Source organism: Lygodium microphyllum, chromosome 20 (genome assembly GCF_053477565.2).
Source record: "Lygodium microphyllum isolate KBCC chromosome 20, Lygodium_microphyllum_v1.1.10, whole genome shotgun sequence".
In the NCBI taxonomy this organism is placed as follows: domain Eukaryota; kingdom Viridiplantae; phylum Streptophyta; class Polypodiopsida; order Schizaeales; family Lygodiaceae; genus Lygodium; species Lygodium microphyllum.
In genome coordinates this window covers 136,375,515-136,384,385 of record NC_141154.1, presented here as the reverse complement: position 1 = coordinate 136,384,385, position 8,871 = coordinate 136,375,515, and the positions used below count along the sequence as shown (strand labels likewise).

Below are 8,871 nucleotides of genomic sequence, written 5' to 3'. Positions count from 1 at the left end.
TGCAGCCATGCATTCATTAGCAAATCTGTTAGGCCCCCTCGAAATGTAACTACTGAAGAGTATGAAGATGATGTCTAGCATGCTAGAAAAAAAAGGAAAAGAGAATACAAAGAAAAGGCCCACACGAAGCAAAAGGAAAGGAACAAAGAGCTTTCCCATGTAATATTAGCGTGCCACAAACACTGCACCTAGGGGTTCTCAAGTTGGGTGCATCCGATGGCCTCGGTTCCCAGTCCTAACCCCCTAGCCCTCCCTATCCCCCCACTTCACACTTAGGGCACATGAAGGGCATGACATACCTAGGGGGATTTTGCGCTCGACTATGGTTAGCCTACAGTTAGAGGTGTCTCCCTAAGTCATGCCCAACACCTCCCCTGTACACAAAATGGGTAGTCAAGTGCGGGACAACACCACATGCTTCCCTAAGGTTCAACCCAACTCCTAGTTTCACTGACATGGCCAACCCACATTGCACAGTGAGGTAGGTATACCATCCAAGTAGTGCACTTTCTTTTCCTTTTTAGGTACATTCAACAATCCACGATCGACAACCTACTTTGAAGGCCCCCATCACCCACTTAATCTACCCTTAGCTTCCACATGTTGATAAATATGACATATCCTAAGTCATATCCTATGGTTGTATGTATCTAAAGTAGAAGCATATGTAAAGTGTCCTTAAGTTTAGGGTATCTATCACTTTGAGGATACCACTTGTAGTAGACTGTGAGAATGGAAGAATGAAGAAAAATAAGGAGATGAACATGAAAAATGGTTGAGCCTCCATATCCCATGCCATCCACTCTCCGTTGCACATCTCTCCCCCCCTCTTTTCAGTTGGTATCAGAGTGTCTTCAAGAATCTACTATTGTTGCTCGTCTTCTTCAGCATCCTTACCTAAATTTGAATAGCCAATCATTACTTCTTGCTTGCCATCTATGCAATTTCTGTACCAATGGATGGAAAACAGGCGTGACAATGCAGCAAGTGCTGACTGCAGGTCATCAAGCTTCTCAAATAAGGGAACAACTCTTAATGGGTGAGCAAATTTGCATTCTCGCTGAAGTAGCTCTACTGCTAAAACATCAGACAGAGTCATAGCCATGGAAATAATGTATACACCAAAGGAGTCTGGTGGCAACTTTGATATAACGTGAAATGTCTCCAAAACATCACACACCTCATCATTTTTTGGCAGATCAGTGCCAAATAGAGGGCGTTTCCCCCTCAATTCTTTATATGAACCCATGTGTAGGTATGTGGTGATGGCATCAATCACATCTGTGTGCTTGTCAAACTCTTGAAAAATATCTAGCTTCATCAAACCAAAGCGTGAAACCTGACGCATGAAATCAAGAAGAATACCATCTACAATTGACTTATCACTGGTTGAACAAAGTGACCCATAGCATAGCTCCAAAGGCTCAAGAATTTAGCCAACTAACGTAAAAGTATCTTCCTTTGCTATCTCCGACTTTCCAGATGACAGTAATTCACGCATGCATTCCCTTGTATTGTATAGTTTATCCAATACATTCCCTAAGACAACTCGAAAATGTTCGTTGGGTGGAATGGGCTTCCAAAATTCCATGTAGTGCTTTGCATCTTCCTACATAAAAATTGCATGAAAAATGGTATATTTTAGACCCATTTTTTAAGCATTTTGGGTCATACGGACATCGTTTGGAATCCGATTAGGATGTTTCTTGTTGGGAACTAAATGTATGACATGTTGGCATCATGGATGGATGCATATGATAGTTTTTGGATACATGTATGACAATCATATTGTTGGAAGCTATTTTTACATGCATTTTGGGGCTATTTTTTATGCTTTTTGTTCTCGGATTGGACCATTGATGTTCTGGATTGGGAAATGATGCTAAATACCATTTGTGGACAGTTTGTATTGCTAGTTTTTTTGAATTTGCAGCATCCATAATATCTAACACATCACAAATCACTCAAATTGTGGGAGACAAATTGACCAAAGACAATTATAGTGTTTGGTCTTATAGGATGGAGAATTTTTTGATGGGTAGAGATCTATGGGACCTCATAATAGGTGATGATCAATGTCCAAAAGTTCCTGAACATACAATTGAAGAGCAAAAGAAAGCGTACAAGGATTGGACAGGGAAGAACATGAAGGTTTTACATTAGATCTCCATATGTATTTCAAAAACATTGATTCCTCATATAAAAAAGGAAAGTACTTGTAAGGAGGCATGGGAAATCATAGAAAAAATGTATGGAACATGTATAGAGGCTCATAAGATACAACTCAAGTAGAGATTACATGGTGCATGGAGAGGCAATCGCACTATCAGTGACTATGTGGCAGAAATCAATCAAATTGCATAAGACCTTGCATCCATTAATGCATATGTTGATGATGATGATTTAGTGTCAATGACACTAAATGGACTTGGACCAGCTTTCAAATCTTTGGATACCTCTATTTCAATTAGAGGAGACTCTATGCCTGACTTTGAGGAGCTTATTGGATTGCTACTTACAGAAGAAATCAAGTTCGGATTGAATGCATCTAGCAGTGGCAAAAATGCAAATGGAGACAATGTTTTCTATCACCAGAGAGGTCATGGCAGCTCATCTAGAGCAAGAGGCTCTTCACTTGGTTGTGGTAATGATGGTTTTTCTCGTGGAAGAGGTAACTTTGGTTGTGGTGACTTCATGCGTGGAGGCAGGGGGAGATCTTTTCCTAGAGGTAGAGGACGGTCTAGTCCTTCACAGAGAGATGGCACTTGTCATTATTGTGGGGAGTTTGGTCATTTTGAGAGGGATTGTTATCACAAACAGAATGCCATGTCTAGGGTCATGGAAGGACCCAATATGGCCCCTATGCAGGCACTTATGGTGGTACAAGTTATGAACCTAGAGGTGGATCGCCTAGAGATCACCTATTTGTTAGAAAACAGAGTTGCAGCATTGGAATGTGTGCACAAGAGGGAGAAAGAGGCTCAAGTACAAGAACAAGTTCTTGTTTAATAAGTTGCTCAAGGTACAACTTGGGTACACTCTATCTCTCACTTGATAGTGACCCATAGGCTATTTATATAGCCTCTGCCAGGCAAGGGTTAGGGTTTCCCTTGCCCTACGGCTATTCACACCCATCTACCCTCATACTCCCTTGCTTATAGTGAGTTCATATGCCTATCTTCTAACACCCCCCCTCAATGCCAAGGTGGCATTGGATTACAAGGCATGTAAGATGTCCCCCCCCTTTCTTGGGATGCCTTTATAAATCAAGCTTACAAGAGTGTTTTAGGTAGATGATTTAAAGAGTCATAGCAGTCGATCTTCAGATGGATTGGAGGCATAGTTGGCCACCAATTCTTTGTGTACATCAGGAGTCTTGGGACATTTACTAGTGATATGCCATGTCTTCTTGCATTTGTTACATTTCATTTTCTCAGGATACTTCTTCCAACAGTTGTTTACAAGATGTCATTTTTTCTTACAGAAAGAACATTTAGTGAGAGCTGTATGTACCGATACTTGATCACGGGAAGTTGAAGATGCCTAACGGTTGCTGCTTCTTTGTGGTTCCTCTTTTCTTCATCCAAACAGGATTGAATGGTACTTTCCAATGTAGGATCTAGAATGTTGGTGAGAGTGGTTACAAGAGTAGGAAACACCTGTTTTATAGCTTTTAGGAGAATAGCAATAGCATCTTCTTCATGTATTGGAGCTTGTACAGAGACAAGCTGTGCCATAAGTCCCTTCATGTGAGAGATGAATTTTCCCAAATCTTCTCCTAATTTATATTCTAAGCTAAAGAATTCAATTTTAAGGAAGATTTTAGTATTTTTACCAGTGGCTCCATAGAGCTTTTCAAGCCCATCCCATTTTTCTTTAGCAGTATTTAGTTGATCAACATGATGAATCAAGGACTCATCTAAGTGTAACATTATGATTGCTTGAGCACCTTGGTCATCCTCTATATCAACCAGATTTGTAGAGTTTACAACTCTACTGCTTTGAATGAGAGGCCAATACCCTCTGTCCATCATTTTGTATTTTATAAGTACCTGCCATGGGTGGAAATATTTGCCATCAAACTTTCAAATTTGAGGACGGACATCAACATATGTTGTGGCCATTGGGAAGGTCTTACCACTTGTTAGGACAAGGGCAGTGTTTAGTCCCTTCACAAGAGGGAGAAAGAGGCTCAAGTACAAGAATAAGTTCTTGTTTAATAAGTTGCTCAAGGTACAACTTGGGTACACTTTATCTCTCACTTGAAAGTGACCCATAGGCTGTTTATATAGCCTCTGCCAGGCAAGGGTTAGGGTTTCCCTTGCCCCTAGGGCTATTCACACCCATCTGCCCTCATACTCCCTTGCTTATAGTGAGTTCCTATCCCTATCTTCTAACGCTATTTGCTATGGAGCATGTGCTTGGGAGCATGACTCACCCTCCTCGTGGCAATTGACATGCAAGTACACACCTCAGCAAAATGGTGTGGCTGAAAGGAATAATTGGATCATTGCAGAGGTTGCAAGAGCAATGATGAACCAAATGAACATGCCATTGTCATATTGGGTAGAAGCAGTGCATACTACAGTTCACATTATGAATAGAACACCTACATCCTTGACTCATAATATGTCACCATATGAGAAAATGTATGGCAAGACACCCATTATTGCATACTTTAGAGTTTTTAGAAGTGTTTTTTATGTTCATGTTCCCGATGATTTAAGAAAGAAGATGGAACCAAAGGCTGTAAAATGCATTTTCCTTGGATATCCTGATGAGAAGAAGGGATACAAATGCTATGATCCAGTGAGTAAGGAAGTATACATAAGCAGGGATGTCAGATTCAGTGAATATGAATCATGGCACAAGCCCAAAATTGTAGTGGATGTTGATTCCTATGAAAGCAGTGATGATGATGGCTAGATCGGTTGTTGAGACACATGGTAGTGCACCTCAATTGAGAACACAGAAAGGATAAGGTATCCAGTTGATAGATTGACTTATAATGGGTTCATGAAGATGCATTATGCATACATGGTTTCTTATGTACAACATATGGAGCCTACTTGCTTTGAAGAAGCAGTAGAGAGCAAAGAGTGGAGACAAGCAATGGATGAAGAGATGGATGCACTAAGGAAAAACAAGACTTAGGATTTGGTGAAATTACCTCATGGCAAGAAATCCATTGGATGTAAATGGGTTTATAAGGTCAAATGTAAGTTGGATGGTTCTCTTGAGAGGTATAAAGCAAGGTTGGTTGCAAAAGGATATGCATAAACTTATGGTTTGGACTATGAAGAAACATTCAGCCCAGTAGTTAAAATGATGACAGTGAGATTGGTGATTGCCTTGGCTTCTATCTATGGTTGTAAGCTTTATCAAATGGATGTGAAAAATGCATTTTTGAAAGGAAACTTAGACGAGGAAGTGTACATGGATTAGCCAAATGGCTATATAGATCCAAAATACCCACATTATGTATGCAGGTTGAAGAAGGCTTTATATGGACTGAAGCAAGCACCAAAAGCATGGTGTGATAGAATCAGTAAATTCTTATGTAGTATGGGATTTCAGTAGAGCAAAGCTGATTATTCGCTTTATGTGAGGCATACAGAAGATGGTATGGTTGTTGTTTTCATCTATGTTGATGATCTCATTATTATAGGTACATTTGAGAAGGAGATTGCTGAAGTCAAGCATGGGTTACATAAAAAGTTTGACATAAAGGACCTTGGTTTGTTGAGATACTTCTTGGGTATTGAGGTTATTGACACACCTCATGGTATATGGCTGATATAAAGGTAGTATTCATTGGAGATGTTGGAAAAATATGGCATGATAGGATGCAAACCAATTGATACACCATTGGATCAAAATATTAAGTTGATGGATGATGGACCTTATGTTGAGGATGTCACTATGTTCAGAAATATGGTTGGTAGTCTTATCTACTTGATCATTACAAGACCAAACTTCAGTTATCTACTTGACCATTATAAGACCAGACTTGAGTTATGATGTTGGATTGATAAGTCAGTTTATGCAAAAACCATGAAAATCACATTTGGATGTAGTAAGAAGAGTTATTAGGTATGTGAAGAAGATAGTTGGCTATGGCTTGTTTTATGAAAAAAGAATTAAGCCTACATTGCTTGGATACTCAGATGCAGACTGGGTAGGTAGCTCTATGGATAGAAGATCTACTAGTGGCTATGCATTCTCATTTGGTTCAGCCATGGTAAGTTGGAGTGGTAAGAAGCAACCTACAGTTGCTCTATCAAGCACTGAAGCAGAGTATAGAGGCATTGCATTGGCAGCATGTGAGCAGACATGGCTGAGATTGATCTTATATGACATGGGGATAGAGATTGATGGTGGAGTCATTATGTATTGTGACAATGTTAGTAGCATTATGTTGGCAAAGAACCTAGTCTACCATGCAAGGACAAAACACATAGAAGTGCACTATCACTTCATTAGAGAAAAAGTCATTGATGGAGAGATTGACTTCGTCCATGTGAAAACAAATGACCAAGTTGCTCATATCTTTACTAAAGCATTAGGTAAAGATAAGTTTGAGTACTTCAGGAGTGCACTTGGATTCTTATGTGTGCAAGATCATTCCGAGCTTGAGGGGGAGTACTGATAAATATGACATATCCTAAGTCATATCCTATGGTTGTATGTATCTAAAGTAGAAACATATGTAAAGTGTCCTTAAGTTGAGGGTGTCTATCACTTTGAGGAAACCACTTGTAGTAGACTATGAGAATGGAAGAATGAAGAAAAAGAAGAAGATGAACATGAAAAATGGTTGAGCCTCCATATCCCATGCCGTCCACTCTCCGTTGCGCATCTCTCCCCCTCTCTTTTCACCACAATCTCATATCCATTTTTTGATGCTTCTTCACCACGGCCAATCTCTACGAAGCCCCATCATTGACCCACATGGCAACCCTTCAATTACCCAAGCCCTCATCAACAAGTGCTAGCAAGTGCTATCAGACTAGCACTCGGCTAGGAGAGGGATAATATTAACCCCAGTGCAAAGAAAGCAAAAATAAAATTAAAAAGATGTAGGGTAAAGCAGAAAAAGGCAACCTGAGTAAAGAAATAGGAGGAAAAAATGTCAAAAGTGCAAGGGTGACCTTAAAAGTTCAAGACAAGTGCAAAAGAGAAAAGGTGCATTTTAAATATAAAAGAACACTCTAAGTCTTTATAAAAGAGTGCCAAGCTCCCTCTTATGCAATTTGTAACTATAGATGAGCATGGGTGAAGGAACAATGTAAATAGGAAGGGAATAAAGAAAGAGAACCTAGGCTAAAATGGCTGGTAATGTAAAAAGGGGATGGGCACCCAAGGGGATTAGGGTATGTATAAAAAGGAAAAAGTGAATGAAGAAGCTCATTCTTATGTGTGGTCAAAACTCTCTCTCCTCTTCTTCTCCTTCTTCTTATTCTTGCTTGCTTGAGCTTGTGCTTGAGAGAGTGTGAGGGAGTGAGGGTGTAAGTGTATGAGCGTGAGGGACCATGGTGGAGAAGCTCTTCATCTTCTCCTCTCTTCTTCTTCTCTTCTCTTCTCTTGGTTTGGGTGCGGCAATGGAGCATGGAGCTTGGAGCTTGAGGATCAAGCTCACACCTTAGATCATGTAGCTACCGAAGTGCTCGAGCGAGGAGGCAACTTGATTGAGCATGGAGGTAAGCTCACTACACTCGTAGGTGTGAGAGGTAGCCATTGTACTTGGCTTGAAATGCATGAAGCAATAAGAAGTTTGCGGGTCTTGGCAGTTAAGCGAGAGCTCCCACATGATAAAATCAATAAAGCATACTAGAGAATATTCATATAGTGAATTGAGTGTGTTGAGGGAAAGTGCAAAGCTAGAAAAAATTTCCATGGATTATTGAGCAAGGTCACTAAATTGTTTGGAAGCAAGGAATTCTTTTTTATCTATTGAGATAGTCTCTACCAAACAAACAAAGTACTGGTTGCAGCTTCTCATTTGATAATACTAGTAATCCTCTGACTTATATTTGATCTATTGAGAGATTCGCTAACAAAAAAAAAGATTGGCTATAGCTTCTCATCTGATAGTTCTAGAAATCCCCTAACTTATATGTGTCACACACCTATTCCCAATCTAGATTTTTCCTTATTAAATCCAAAAATAATGCCATTATTGCATTTTTTAGTACCGATTTGTCTTCAACTACCAAGCCATCTCCTCCATATCCATTCTTTGAAGAGTGTGCTTTTCCTTCTTAAAGCAAGATTTCCTTGTTGAGGAGTGCTACTTGCAATTCTAAAACTTCACTCTTGTCAAGGCTTGAAATGAATCTAAACAATGTGGCCCCTAACATTACTATTCCCAGTGCTTGTTGAATCCACCCACCCTGTTTGGATTCTTGAACTTCCATTGGGACTTTTTAGTTGAGTTTCTCATTTTGTATTTGGAAGTTAGCCTCATTCATATAGCCTCATGATGTTTACCAAATTTTTCCATACGTCATTCTCACATGAAAGCAAATGCAAATCGTCTCTAGCAAATCTCTTTTTGCAATGTGTGCTCTATAGTCTTCACAAAGGCGTGTTGATTTGAAAAGTACAAAATCACTTACAAATATAGATTGGTTTAAGAGTAGCTAGCATTCGTCACTGTAGGGTCTCAAATTGGAGATCTCATGTTACTCAATATGAAGTGGTATGATAAACGTGTGTCTATGGTTTTTATGATCAATTGTTAGTACTGCACTAGGATATGGAAGTGAGGCTCAAACTTAAGTTTGAGCTTCACTAGCTAATATTGTAACATCATATAGGAATGAGCGTTGATGCTTTGGAAGGTGCATGCATCATCCCGAATGTTGGAGT

At 39.7% G+C, this 8,871-nt stretch overlaps 1 pseudogene; it reads right to left on the bottom strand.

The window, feature by feature from the left end:
• Positions 1–865: 865 nt before the first annotated feature.
• LOC148019449 (phosphoenolpyruvate carboxylase pseudogene) lies at positions 866–1,348 on the bottom strand (annotated as a pseudogene).
• Between the last annotated feature and the right edge of the window lie 7,523 nt (positions 1,349–8,871).